The following is a 13,574-nucleotide window of genomic DNA, read 5'->3' on the forward strand; positions in this document are numbered from 1 at the left end:
CAGAAGCATTATCCATTAAGGGAAGCAAATAAGGCTAGAGGGACATATTTTTTACAGTGATATTATGGAAATACTAAAGATCCAATGTCCTGAGGTCAGATTGTAGAACACAGCTGTTCACATTCATTTTTGTCCTGGATTGACACTCTTGGCAAATTTCTGAATATTGATCAGTTCTTACTCTCCAACATACCTAAAATTGAAACAGTTTTCTCCTATCTGCACTGCTTCTCAAATCACATTTTAGAGTTAACAAAGAGGTGAATATAAATGTATGCCTTGTGAAACATTTATTTAGAATTTATGCCTGACTCAGTTTTGTAATCTTAGTTTCTACTCTTTGGATCTTATTTCTTTGGCTCTATTCTTTTAAAATGATGGCAGGGTTCTCATCAGAAGAAAGAAGCATAGACATCTTAAAATCTTTTGGGCCATGACTTTACTTGGCACTTCATCCTATCCACCTTTGCCTTCTCTACCATTCGTTTCTCAATTCTCCTTTCTTCCATTTATTACCACTGCTGCCTCTTTTCCTTCTACTTCATTCACTCTGTAGCTCATGCTCTAAACACTTACCAGCCAATTTGCCTGTTTATTCAATGTGTGAATCTGTGAACTCTCAAAGTTGAAGGGTCTAACTGGATTCATTGTATAACTAAGAAAACTCTTTTCCCCCTAAATTTAAGCACAATCTCCAAGTTAATCAAATTCATCCACTTCAATAGTTGACTTGCTACAATAAACATAAGGTTAATAGTTACATAACTTTACCAACCAATTTGTAGCTTTAAGGTATATCTAAGGAATAAATTTAATGACAATTCTTGACTTCATCTAAATTCCAGTTGACACCTGAAATGCAAGTTACTTTTCACAGACCCAGAATTGTGAAAACTGTGTAAGACATGCCATTTGGTTTTCTTCATTCTCCTTATTATCTATTATCTATTGACAATTTTTAGCATTCTTTAGAAGTCTGGCCTTGTGAGGCAGAATGCAAGATTCTTTGAGACAAATTTCATGCCACACAATATCAACCTTCAAAAAATTACTTGCTGAGCGGATTGCTAAAACAAAGGGCCTTAAGTTGTCCTCTGCACATTTAATGTTCTGAATGATTCTGTTACCTCTTGAGAATATTGCAAACAACTCACTGAGTTACAGCACGTTGGCATATAAGTATCATCAGTGCCAGCCTGAATAAGCCCTCGGAGAAATATTTGTTGAGGGAGAAAATGAGTAAATGAACTAATAAGCAACTCAATATTTATACTGCCTCATAAAACCTCCTACAGTACACTCATGTTCGTAAGAGCTTTACTCAACAATAGCCAAATGGCGGACCCAGTCTAAGTGTCCATTGACAAACAAATGGATAAACAAATGTGGTAACACACAGTGGAATGCTTTTCAGCCATAAAAAACAAGGAAAACAAGGAAATCCTGACACACGCTACAACATGGATGAGCCGTAAAGATATTACGCTAAGTGAAATAAGCTGGTCACAAAATGAAAATACTGTATTTTTCCACTTATATGAAGTACCTAGAGTACTCAATTCATAGAAACGTACAGTAGAACTGGAACTGGGGAAGAGGAGAATGGGGAGTTATTTTTATATGGCTACAGAGTTTCAGTTTGGAAGATGAAATGTGAGTTCTGGAGATAGTGTTGACAGTTGCACAACAATGTGAATATATTTAATGCCGCTGAATTTTACACTTATATATAGTTAAAATTATAATGTTTTTCTTATGTATAATTGACCCTTGAACCACATGGGGGTTAAGCGTACTGATGCCCCCACTCCCACCCCACACAGTCGAAAATCCACATATAACTTTTGATTCCCCCAAAAACTTAACTATTAATAATAGTCTACCGTTGACCAGAAGCCTTGCTGACACCACAAATGGTCAATCAATACCTACTTTGTATGTTATAACATGTATTACATACTGTATTCTTACAATAAAGTAAGCTAGAGAAAAGCAAATGTTAAGAAAATCATAAGGAAGAGGAAATACATTTACAGTATTTACTGAAGAAAAAAAAATCCGGATAGGTGGACCTGTGCAGCTCAAACCCACGTTGTTTAAGGATATATTTTAGTAAATCTGTTCAAAACCTTATATCAAAAAGAAATATTGTTCCTGATCAGGAGAACAAATATTACATACAGTATGGTAAGTTGGGGAATTGGCTTGGCCCTCCTAAGACCTGAAATAGGAGAAACTTAAAGCATGAGGAGAAAGACACTCACTAAAAAACAGACTTCTTGTCCTTCCGGATGTAATTCTCAGTGCAGTGGACATAACTCTCTCTCTACTTGCCAGTGACGCCCCACTGTCCCTTTAACCCGTTCGTTCATCACTACCGTTATAATCATTAGTTTTGGGCATCACTGTTGAACACTTCCTCTGACCCCAGTGTTCCATGAAGAATATCACATGTGCGATCTAATTTAATCTTCATAGCAATCTCATGAGGTAGATAGAAAAACTAAGACGCAAAGAGGATAATTATCCAAGATGGCATATTTAATGATTAAATAGGCATACTGAGGTACAGACTCTGATCCCTCCCCATCCAAAGGCCAGGATTTAACTGTTTTTTCCTACAGAGATAGAAACATATCAAGAGGCCTCTCCACCATTTGATTTGTCCCGAGTTCTTAAACCTTTTCAGAACACATGGATGTCTAATAGTCCTCTTCAACTCAATGTGTTCAAAAATGAACACTTGATTTGCCATCCCACTGCCGAATCTCCTCCTCTTATAATCTCAGTCGGTGACACCATCATCTACGCAGATGCTTCACACAAGCCCGCTCTCATTCCTTTACAGCCCACTTCATCAGCAAGGCCCACTGGCAAAACCTCCGAATCTGAGTACTCCACTGCTCATGCTGGCCCAAGTCGTCATGCTTTCTTCCGTGGATAACAGCAATTACCTTCTGAATAATAGCCTTCCTGTTGTCTTCATATAGTGGTCAGAGGGGTCTTTTAAAAGTATAAATATGATCATGACATTAGCTTGTTTGTAACCTACCGGAGGCTTTTTATTGCATTTAGAACAAAATCCACTTTCCTTAATATGGTCTACAAGTAAAGTCCCGCTACAGCCTAAACCACCTCTCCAATCTCATCTAAAATTCTTTCCCTCATCTGACTCTTACAGCTATGATCTGAGTAAATTGACTTTCTATTTCTTAAGATTTCCAAGACACAGAAGACCTCCGGGACTGTGCATTTACAGTTCCTTCTAGAATGATCTTTAAACCTGTATCTTCTCATGGTCACAGGTCTCAGCTCAAAAGTCCCTGTCTCAGGAAGTCCAGCTCTGAAGATTCCCACCCCATTTCTTCCCATCCCATTGCCTTGTTTTGTTAACTGTATATCACTCGTTGCTATCTGCAATTATTTATTCATTTTCCTGTGTCTGTGTTTTATTACCCATCTCCCTCCACTAGACCTTTAGCTCCTTAATAACTGGGAGTCTATCTGTCTTTTCCAATGCTATACACCACTACCACCCCCACACACACACACACACACCCTGCAGTACCTGAAACAGCAGCAAAAGTACAGTATGAACGGATGAATGGCTAAGAAGACTGATGATCTTGAAAGTCAATATAACCCAAATGCCCGTCTGGCTTTTATAAGTCGGTCAAAGGACAACAGGTTAGTAACTACAGTTCACAAGGATGAGTGCTATGATGGAAGGATGCAGAGTCTCAAGAGAACATAGGAAGTTGGGGAGGAACCATCTTAGGCTGCAATGCCAGACAGGACTCCGTAGAGAAAGTCATGCTCACAGGAGGCCCTCTTTCCTAAGGTCCATTCATTTTGTAATAAGAAAGCATAAGGGTACCCTTAAAATGCATGAAGCAGCGTAACATCATTGGTGTGGAATATAAATCCTGATACTATGTATCTAAATGCTGGAGACTACGAATGTAACCAGGATCACTATGCTCATTTATCCTTGGAATAGAACCTCTCACTTTTGGATCTTTTTCTGAAAGGAAAAACAATTTCTGGGAAACATCTCTCTTTTTTGCAAGGTTTATCCTTAGCTTGCCAGGAGAGCTGCATTTTTGGATGTTCTGTGCCACATCTTGCTTTCTCACTCTTATTGATATTGTCATGCTGCTTAATTAAGCATAGTACTGGCATAAACAATACAGTCACGGAATGCTGGAGATAATAAAAAGGGTATGTTGAGAAGCATCAGGCATTTATTGGATACTTTAAAATATGATTTGTATAAAGCCTTCCAAAGACAGAGATTTTTTAAAAATAATTTTGAATCACCTGAGTCACTTTTTATCCCTAGGGAGGGCAATGGGTCAATCGCTGATTGTAAACAAATCTGTTTTAGAAGACTCTTATATGGATGTCCCTTCTACATTTTGTCACTGCTCAGCCTCCGGTTTCAACGCTTAATCGTACCTTCTTACTGGTCTTTCTGCTTGTTACTCTCACCTTCCTCAAATCCATCTTTAAACTGCTTTTAGGCTAGTGATTATAATAAATAATCGTGTTATGCTTCCATGATAGAATACATCATATTGTAGTGAAGTTATTTAGTTCCTGTGTCTGTCTCCCTAATAGACTGTGTGCTCCTGTGGGAAAGGACTGCCCTTTTATCTTCGAATTCTTAGTATCCAATGTCATCTGACTCATGGTAGGCACTCAGTAGTCAGTCAAATGATGACGCATTCCCCAAAACCTTCACATCATCAGCTCCCGTTTTTATGTGAAGTGCCCACTCTTTTGTCCTGAATTTGAGTTGGAAGTTGGCAGTGTTTCAAAGTAGAACTTCTTCGGTACTGCAGAGAACTCATAATATTATAGCTTTGTCAACGGTCATTCTGAAAAGTCAGAAGAAAAAGAAAAAAAACTAAAGTAAAAGACTAAAGCTAGAAAAATTCCTCAGCTTAGAATGTATTTCTCACTCTCTGACTCACTTAAAAATGAAAGATCAACATTCACCAGTATTTTATTACCTGTCTTTTCCCGATTGTTATATCTGCTATTATTTTAATATCTGGGATTAAAGGCTTACTTAGCCCTTGAGAAGCTAGCTAATGCCTCTTAATTACCATGATTACAAAACAGGTCTCTGGCCCCCCACAGAATCTCTGCCTTGGGTTAACCTGCTGAGCACTTGTCCTTGGGTGTGTTTAAGAAAAGGGTAGGTTACAACAGTGGTTCCCTTACTTTAGCATCAGAATCACTTGGAGGCTCCTTAAAACACAGATAACTAGGGCTCTGCCCTACCTCATACCCCAAGTTTCCGACTGACTAGGTTTGGGCTGAAGCTTCACAGTTTGCACTTCTAACAAGTTCCTAATATATGCTGATGCTGATGGTTCACAGACTGAGAAACCCTGACGTGCAATGCTTCTCTAACTGATAACGTGCCTGTGAATCACCTGGGTGTCTGGTTAATATGCAGATTTTGTTTCCGTGTGTTTGGGGTGGGGTTTGACAGTCTGCATTTCTACAAAGCACCCCAGTGACGCCATTGCTATTGGCCTGGGAACTTTTGAGAGAACTTTTGAGAAGTTCTCTTCCCTGGCTGCTCATGAGAATCATCTGAAAATCTTAAAAAATATCTATGACCAGATCCTGCCACAAGATTCCATTCCAGTCGACCGGAACTAGGACCCAAAAATTGGTATTTTTAATGAGCAGACCCAGATGACTCTATTACGCATTATCTGTGGTCCATAATTGGAGGAGATGTGCTTACAACTATAACTGGCAGCGTTCTGTTTCTCTGTGGTGTCTAAAATGGTCAGTTTATAAAATGCGGAGGTTCTCACTTTCTGTGAAATTCAGTATATTAATTTTAAATGACTTGAAGAAACACAAACAGGCCTTATTCACAATACATCAACACTTTTCAGTAAGGTTTAATTCAGATTTTCCTTATATGAGAAGGTTTTTAAAATATATCAAAAGTATTCACAAGTTTCCTTCTCTTTCTGAAGAAGAGGGTGTTTTTTTGTGCTAGGGACAGGAGTGGAGATTAGAGAAGCAATTTGAAAAAAGAAAGAGAGGTGAAGTTGATCTTTATAAAAGAAAGACACTCAGTTCCAGAGACTCATGAAGGATGTTGGACAGAAAGGAAGAGGAAGGAAGAAAAAGGAGAAAGCCAGCATGAGGCAATGGGCAGGAGAAGACAAAAGAAAAGAACTAAGCAGGTGCCCAGAAGTGGAGCTCTGGGAAGAGGGGAGACAAGAATGACTAAGTTTAGGAGTGTATGAAACGCAGGGTGAATCCCTATCACTTCCTAGAGGAATTTTTATGAAGACCCACAGTACTTTCTAAAGTACTTTGAACTTAATGTGTGCTTTCTTTGGATGCAACACATACTGAGACAAAGTGGTCTAGAGTATTCACGAACAACTTGTTAATTTGAAATTTGAAAATAAGATTTGTTTGCTCTACATTATCTTCTAGGGTAGGCAGTTTCCCTGGATATATATATATATATATATATATATATATATATATATATACTCCATTGATTTAGGGCTTCAAAAATGGAATTCCGAATCAAATCGCCTTCACAAAAGCATTTCCAAAATCAGTGTTCTAGATAATGAGTGTGGAAATGTTCATGGGTGTGGAGGAAAAAAGTCACAAACCTCGATGATAGATGATTAGATAGATAGATAGATAGATAGATAGATAGATAGATAGATAGATAGATAGATAGATAGACAATAGATAGACTCCTAGAGTTAAGGGGAAAAATTTGGTAAAGAAAGTTGTTTGTGTTTTTGAATTCAGGATTTCCCAAACTCATTTGAACAGAGAAAACTATTTGAGGCACACCCATTAACATTTGGTGAAACACGATTCTGTAGAATTCCAGCTGATGCTCTCTGTATATTTCAATTTCAAGTTTTAACTAATTCCTAGCAGTTTTCTGTTTTTCAACTAGAGAAAGGGTTTTCATTGGGAAACAAGAGCATATGGAGACCAGAGGAAGGGATAAAGGGAAAAAAAAAAAAAAGAAACCTTAAAAATAGACTTCTGCTCTATACTTTCCCCTGAGGCCTACCTTGCTTTCAATCCTTAGGAAGTCCCATTAAGTGTCTCACAATGGGAGGTCAAGGTAATCGACCACAGCGTTTAATGGTATCAGCTTTAGTCCAACTGTTTAAAAGTTACTTCCTCTCCCTAAGCAGAAGTTTGTACCTTCATATAATGTGAGTAAGAATGATGTCTCTCCCAGAGGGACATTGTGAAGATTAAATGAAATGCTGTATGCACACAGTAAGTAATCAATGGCTGTCAGCTACCATTATTATCAAATGCAACCCATGGCTACGGTTCAATTTATGAATATTTCAGAAATTGAACTCGAAAACGGGGATACTCAGATATTGTAGCAATCCCTTTCAAAGTAGGTAATATATATGTGCACAAGTACATATAAATCAACATATATCAAGGTAGGTAAACATGCATGTAATACTAGGTGGTTAAGATGGGAATGGTGTAGGTCATCGTTCTTAAAATAATTATTTAGAGGAAAAATAACAAATAAAGAAAAAAACAGCAGCATGTTGATACCCCGATTGCAAAGATGAACTTTGGTTGCTTAAGGAGGCATTTTTTTATTACATTGAAAATTTTTTTGAAATACTTTCTTACCTGATATTTAAAACGCAGTCTTATGTTATCCTCATTGTTGCCTCCAACGTAAGCCAGTGCCTATGCACAGAAGACTTTCCACTCTTACTTGAATGATTTCATGTGACCTGTTTCCAGTATGTCCACCATCATTGAAAGCCATGAAGCACTGGGGCAAATAACTAGAGCCAATAATAAAATAATAATAAATATAATAAAATTACTATAGTTGATAATAAAAGAGTAAATAGCACACTTGTTAGGAAGCTTTCTCATTTTTTCCTCCCTGATAGGACTGGGAAGGGGATTGAGATTCTGCATTTCTAACATCAGATGATATTGATGCTGTTAGTCTGTGAACCACACTTTGTGTAGTGAGACCCTAGATTATACAGGCTGCCATCTTTTATTTCCTAGTCTGGGTTTATCTAGGAAGATCTGTAATCCACAGATCAGTTTGAATGAGTTAGATAGGAAGGAGAGTCTAGATTGAATTCACTTCAAGGAAATGTGCATTTCTCCATATAAGTTTAAATGTCTAATTGGACTGAATTTAGCATACCACAGTTGTTGGGATATCTGCAATATTATTATTCTTTTTCCACTAATGTGATCTTACTGTACTTCTGCTTCTGCTCAGTGGCCACTGGGACCTCACCTGCTTACTAAGTCTATTTTCTCTGTCTACTCTTTTTCAATCTCTCTTCTTCCATCTAGTCTTCTAAATCCAAACTGTTGTGGGGTTCCCAACCCCAAGAAAGGAATAATTCCCCTCTTACCTCCATCAATCATGGTCAATATACTTCAATTTTCTGAGCCTCGTATTTCTCACGACTGAAATAAGGTACGTGGGAGGGCATATGAAGTTAAGGAGAAATTGTATTAGTGCCTACAAGTGTCCGGCAAAGAGTTGCTACCAAGTAAAGATCAGATTCCATTTCTACCCTACTTATCTTGTCCCACTCCAACGTGGTTTTGCATAATCTGAAACCATTACATGTGGATGTCATGGAAAAATTAGCCTAGATTATGTAGTGCCTTAAGAGCCTCAAGTTTTTTTCACCTCTTTTTTTCACATTTTATTTATAACAGTTAACATTAATAAATTCTGATTTCCACACCATGCATCTCTCTGCTGAAATACTATACTGGTATAATCTAGGTTGATTTGGAGCATCAGCAGACGTGGCACAAGTGACAAATAAAAAGGTGATACCTTTACTGGGTCTCTCACATCAAACACATATAATTTTAAAAAGACATGTTTATGAATAATCTTTCTTGGATGCCAACCAAAACTAATTTTGTAAATTTTAATCTTTTCATTTAGATTTCAATTTAATCCTTCGTTAGAATATGTGTTAACACTCTTAATTTGAATGATTTGCTTAATGAAAAGTGGGATATATAAAATAAATGTCACTTTTAAAGCATCTAAGGAATTGTTTTCTATCTTAATCACCAAGCATGTCAGAGACATTGTTTAAATGTCTCCTATTTTAATCTGTGGTTTGTTTCTGCCATCCAAAAATGAGTAAACTTTAGGAACACCCAGCCGTGCTTCTGAATATGAATGTTCAAATGTGGACCATGTGTGATGGAAAATTCTCTGATGGCTAAGAATATGGATAGACTTAAGGGAGACTATTTAATGACAAGTTATGGTATAGTTTCATTCATTCATTTAACAAACATTCTCAACTAGGTTCTAGGAGTGTGATGGTGAGCAAAATATTCCCTCAACAAGGAAACACATAGTACATATTTATTTGGAATGTCTACTGGGGTTTTTCCCAATATATTAGCAATTTTATACCAGTTCCAAATAACTATGAACAGTTTTTTTATGATGAAAACGCAAATTAGCTAATATAATAGAAATTCTAATTGACAATAAGACATGTTTGTTTTGGAAAAATGTATATTTGATAACAGAAGTAAGAACAATGTAAGTCTTAAAGACGTAAGACCTGCAGGACGAACTGTCCATGATGCATAATAGTTTTGAGCATATAGCACATTGCACTTTTACAAGTAGTTTTACAAGTACTGGGGATGCCAACAAAATGTATACAAGTGGACACTTTGGTCAACATTGCTCAAGCAGTAGTTTGCCATAATCAGAAGTGTCTGGACGCTGATGGTAACCACTTTGAGCACCTCTTGTCATTGCAGAAGTCAAATGTGTCTTGTATTCATCTTTTGTTATTGGTATATATTGAGTATTTCAATTTTAACACAGTTTTCCTTTCTTAAAATATATATACACTTTTTTGGCACCCTCTGTATTACCTTGTTCAGTTCTTACAACAACCTTGTGAGTGGTTTGTGTGTGAGTATAAGTAGAATATGTGAGTGTATGTGAATGTGTGAGAATTTGTGTGTGTGTGTGTGTGTGTGTGTGTGTAAGATAGAGAAGGGGGAACAAGAATTATTAACCCATTTTATGGATGAGACATTAGAAGTGTGACTAGCAATGGAACTTCAGTTGTGTTGACAGGTCCCAGAAAAAGAGTTGAAAACAGCCTTGTGCTTCCACTTCTACTTCTCTCCAGTAACCCAATAACCTCTAAGATGCTTTATGAAGTAAGGATTAGAGCCATCTATCTCATAGGTCACCAATACAGTGATAACTACATGTGAACGCGTTCTTCAATAGAAGAGAAAAGGGAGAGGGCCCAGGAATCCAGTCTCCAGTGCAGACATCTTGTGTGCCCCTAGCCTGGACCTTTTAATTCTGAGAGCTCAGGGCCAGTGTGATAAGCAGCCTGTTGTTTTCTGAGACACCAGCTGAGGGAGCCTGGGGACACAATAACCGATGAACATTGTCCCAGCAGAGGGTGGAACCAAGCGACCTACCCACTGTTTGCATGAGCCAAGTTTTCAGAACAATGTAAGAGTTGACTTGCGGAATCCTTTTAGCACATTAGGAGAATAGATTTGTGATTTTTCATAAACTTGACATACTATTTTAAAATATTGGCTCTAAGGTCCTTTACATGGCAGAATGTCAGAAAATAGCATTGGCTAGATACACTCCTTCCCCTGAAACCCAACAGAGTAACACTGTTAACTGTTGTAGGTCTACCCTCATTAAAGTTGTGTTTAGATGTTACTAATTGGCTTCTATTCTGGTCATTTTGTTTGAAACTGGGAAGAAATGTCTTTGAAGATTTTTGACTTCGCCCAGTCGATGAACACTTTAAGATAGTAACAGTATACCACATCTCTCCTGGTCCTCAATCACTTGAGGGGAAAAAAAGAATGGCTTTCTAGCCAAGCAACAACTGTCAAGGTTCTGGTTCCAGCCCTATCAAAAAGAAAGCTGAACTTCTGCCCCCCTTTATTCCAGGATACCCCAAACTCATGGCAAACCACTGGGGACTCGAAATGTCCCAAATTAATGTAGCTACTCTCTTTTTAAGAATACAGAGCACATTTTTAACACACCTCATTAGACCTCACAATTGAGCCTCAACTCGAGATTCCATCACCCAGCACAGCCCAGAATTGACCATGGCCTAGAAGCTGGTCCCAATCCCCTTTGCCCCAGTTGATCATTATTTTAGGAATTGCGGGGGGAGGTGGGGGCAGTGTCTACCTTGACTTTAGACCTGGCAAAATGGAGCTAGCCATGACAAGACATTTATAGACTTGTCAAACTAAAATGTTAGTTGAATCAATTTCCAAGTAGGGATTAGAACCCAGCATTGGGTTCTAATTATAAACACAGTTTTTGATCATCAGCCAGCCCAGTGCTCCTAGCAGCAGAGTTTATTGCTTCCTGGGTTCAAAGGGGTCATGCTTTTGAGGGCAATTTGGGCATCTGTGGAACAGGCCTAATTTAAACACTAGGGATCTTTAAAACTCTAATATAACAAATCATCAGTTCAGGCTCTCAATTCTCCATTAATTCTTTTTGCAGACTTTAAGGATATTTCCTCCTGAATTTCCTTTTAAAAAATCAAATGTTCCCTCAGGGCAAGGAGATCTGACCAGAAACACCTTGTGACAGGAAGGTAAATGAAATGAAAAAATGCAGCATCCTAGATATTCACTGTGTTTCCCAATGGGAAGGGGATGATGCCCCCCAGGAGACATTCGTTAATGTCTGGAGACATGTTTTGTTGTCACCGCTGGGAGAGGGCAGCTACTGTCATCTAGATGGTAGAGGCCAGAGATGCTAATATACTTCCATGATGCACTGGAAAGCCCCCACTGCAAAGAGTCATTCTGCCCAAAATGTCAATAGTGCTGAGTTGGAAAACTCTGGTGTGTAGATATGATCTTCTAACCTTTCAAATGATGGCAGCTGCAAAGGTCTTCAAGAGTCTAGGAATTTGGAAAATTCTGGAGTCATGGTAGTGAATCGTGAAAGGAGACATTTTTTGAAGGCCATGTAGGGGCATCTGGTCAAATCATTGCATCAAAATTGAAATAGTTTTTACCTTTTACTTAGTTTGCTAGAACCCACCCTTTTGCCCTTGAAGAACAGGAACTGCTTACATCATTCAGTAGCAGCCCTTTTTGACTGAAGCAGCAGACAGCTCACCAGATTTCCCAGGAAAGACTGCCCAACACAGGCTCTGCCAGGGACTCTTAAGTACAGAGAGGAGATAGGGACAGTGGACATGACTCGATGACCAGGGACGTTTTCACCAATTCCTCCCAACTTTTCCATTTTTTCTTCAAACCTCAGACTGCCTTGTGCATGGCTAACAGTAACATTCTCCCACTACTTTGTTCCTTATTCTACTTCTTCCCTGGTACCAATTCTCCAACCAGCACCACTGGGGAGTGAGAATTCCACTCCCTACCCCTATTTCCCACCATACAGGAATCTACTATGTATACGGAGTTGGGGGAAATCTCGTGCCAGTCTCGGTAGCCAAACTCAGTCACCACTTGGCTCCGTTGGCCTGGTGGTGCTCAGATGACTCATGAAAAAGTGGTGGAAAGCAATATAAAGGCGAGAGTGTGAAGGGAGAGTCAAATGGCGAGGTGAGACTACAAAGGAAGGGAAAAGAGAGAAGGACAGAAGACTGAGATTGTCACAGGAAGTTAGTGTCCACCTGTCTTTCTCCAGATCGAAATTTATTTAGTCAGAAACTTGGTTGAGTCATTTTTAAGATGAGTCTGGTACTAACTGGCCCTGTTGGATTTGGGTCAGTCCCCAGCGTGGTCTGAATGTCCATTCCTCTTAACGGTGATCTCATAAGTTTGTGCAATTCTGAGTCACTAGTTTGCTTTCTTCTCCATGATCCCTGTCCCAGTTTCCTAGCAGAACCATTGGTGGCCCTGGGAGTTTGGATTTATGAAAAATCCCTGTAACCAAACCCCTTAAGCTACGAAATTGGCCCATTATTCTGAAAATCTTCAAAGGTCAAAGAAATATCGGATGAGGAAAGACGGGAGCTTCTGAAATCCTATTTACCCACCTAGCCAACGCCAGATGGGTTGTCTGCAGACTTTTATAGAAAAAATGAAATGGTTTCAGATACCTCTTTTTGTTTTTGTTTGTTTGTTTTAGCAGATTCTGGTTAATAATCCTTCTCACATTATTTCACTAAGTTAAATTTTTTAATGTAAGGTGAACAAGTTATTCTAAGGAACAGTCTTGTTCAATCTCTATCAAAAACCCCTTCAAGTAAATTATTTTCCTTCAGCCATTTTCTTGTTTCAAGTATTCCTTTCGATGAAACACTCAATTTACAACCTTACATGAAATTCAGTTCTCAAGTTGACAGTGAGTTTTCATATTTGGGTCAAAACTTGGACTTGAAGTCAGGGTTTCTGTAAAACTCCAGATAATAGGGCAAGATTTCTAGAATAAAGCCAGCTATTGTCAAATACAAATTTACTGGTTCTCAGAACTGGCTCTGCGCTCAGGGAAAGTTTGCATCTTTTTTGATGCT

General features: G+C 38.5%; 1 protein-coding gene across 6 annotated transcripts in view; it reads left to right on the plus strand.

Annotated features, from left to right (window-relative positions):
• PALLD (palladin, cytoskeletal associated protein) overlaps positions 1-13,574 on the plus strand; it is a 372,024-nt gene that overhangs the window by 72,958 nt on the left and 285,492 nt on the right. The gene's annotated exons all lie outside the window — the stretch shown is intronic.

Source organism: Rhinolophus sinicus, chromosome 15, assembly GCF_057876585.1.
Source record: "Rhinolophus sinicus isolate RSI-liver-muscle chromosome 15, RSI-T2T, whole genome shotgun sequence".
NCBI lineage: Eukaryota > Metazoa > Chordata > Mammalia > Chiroptera > Rhinolophidae > Rhinolophus > Rhinolophus sinicus.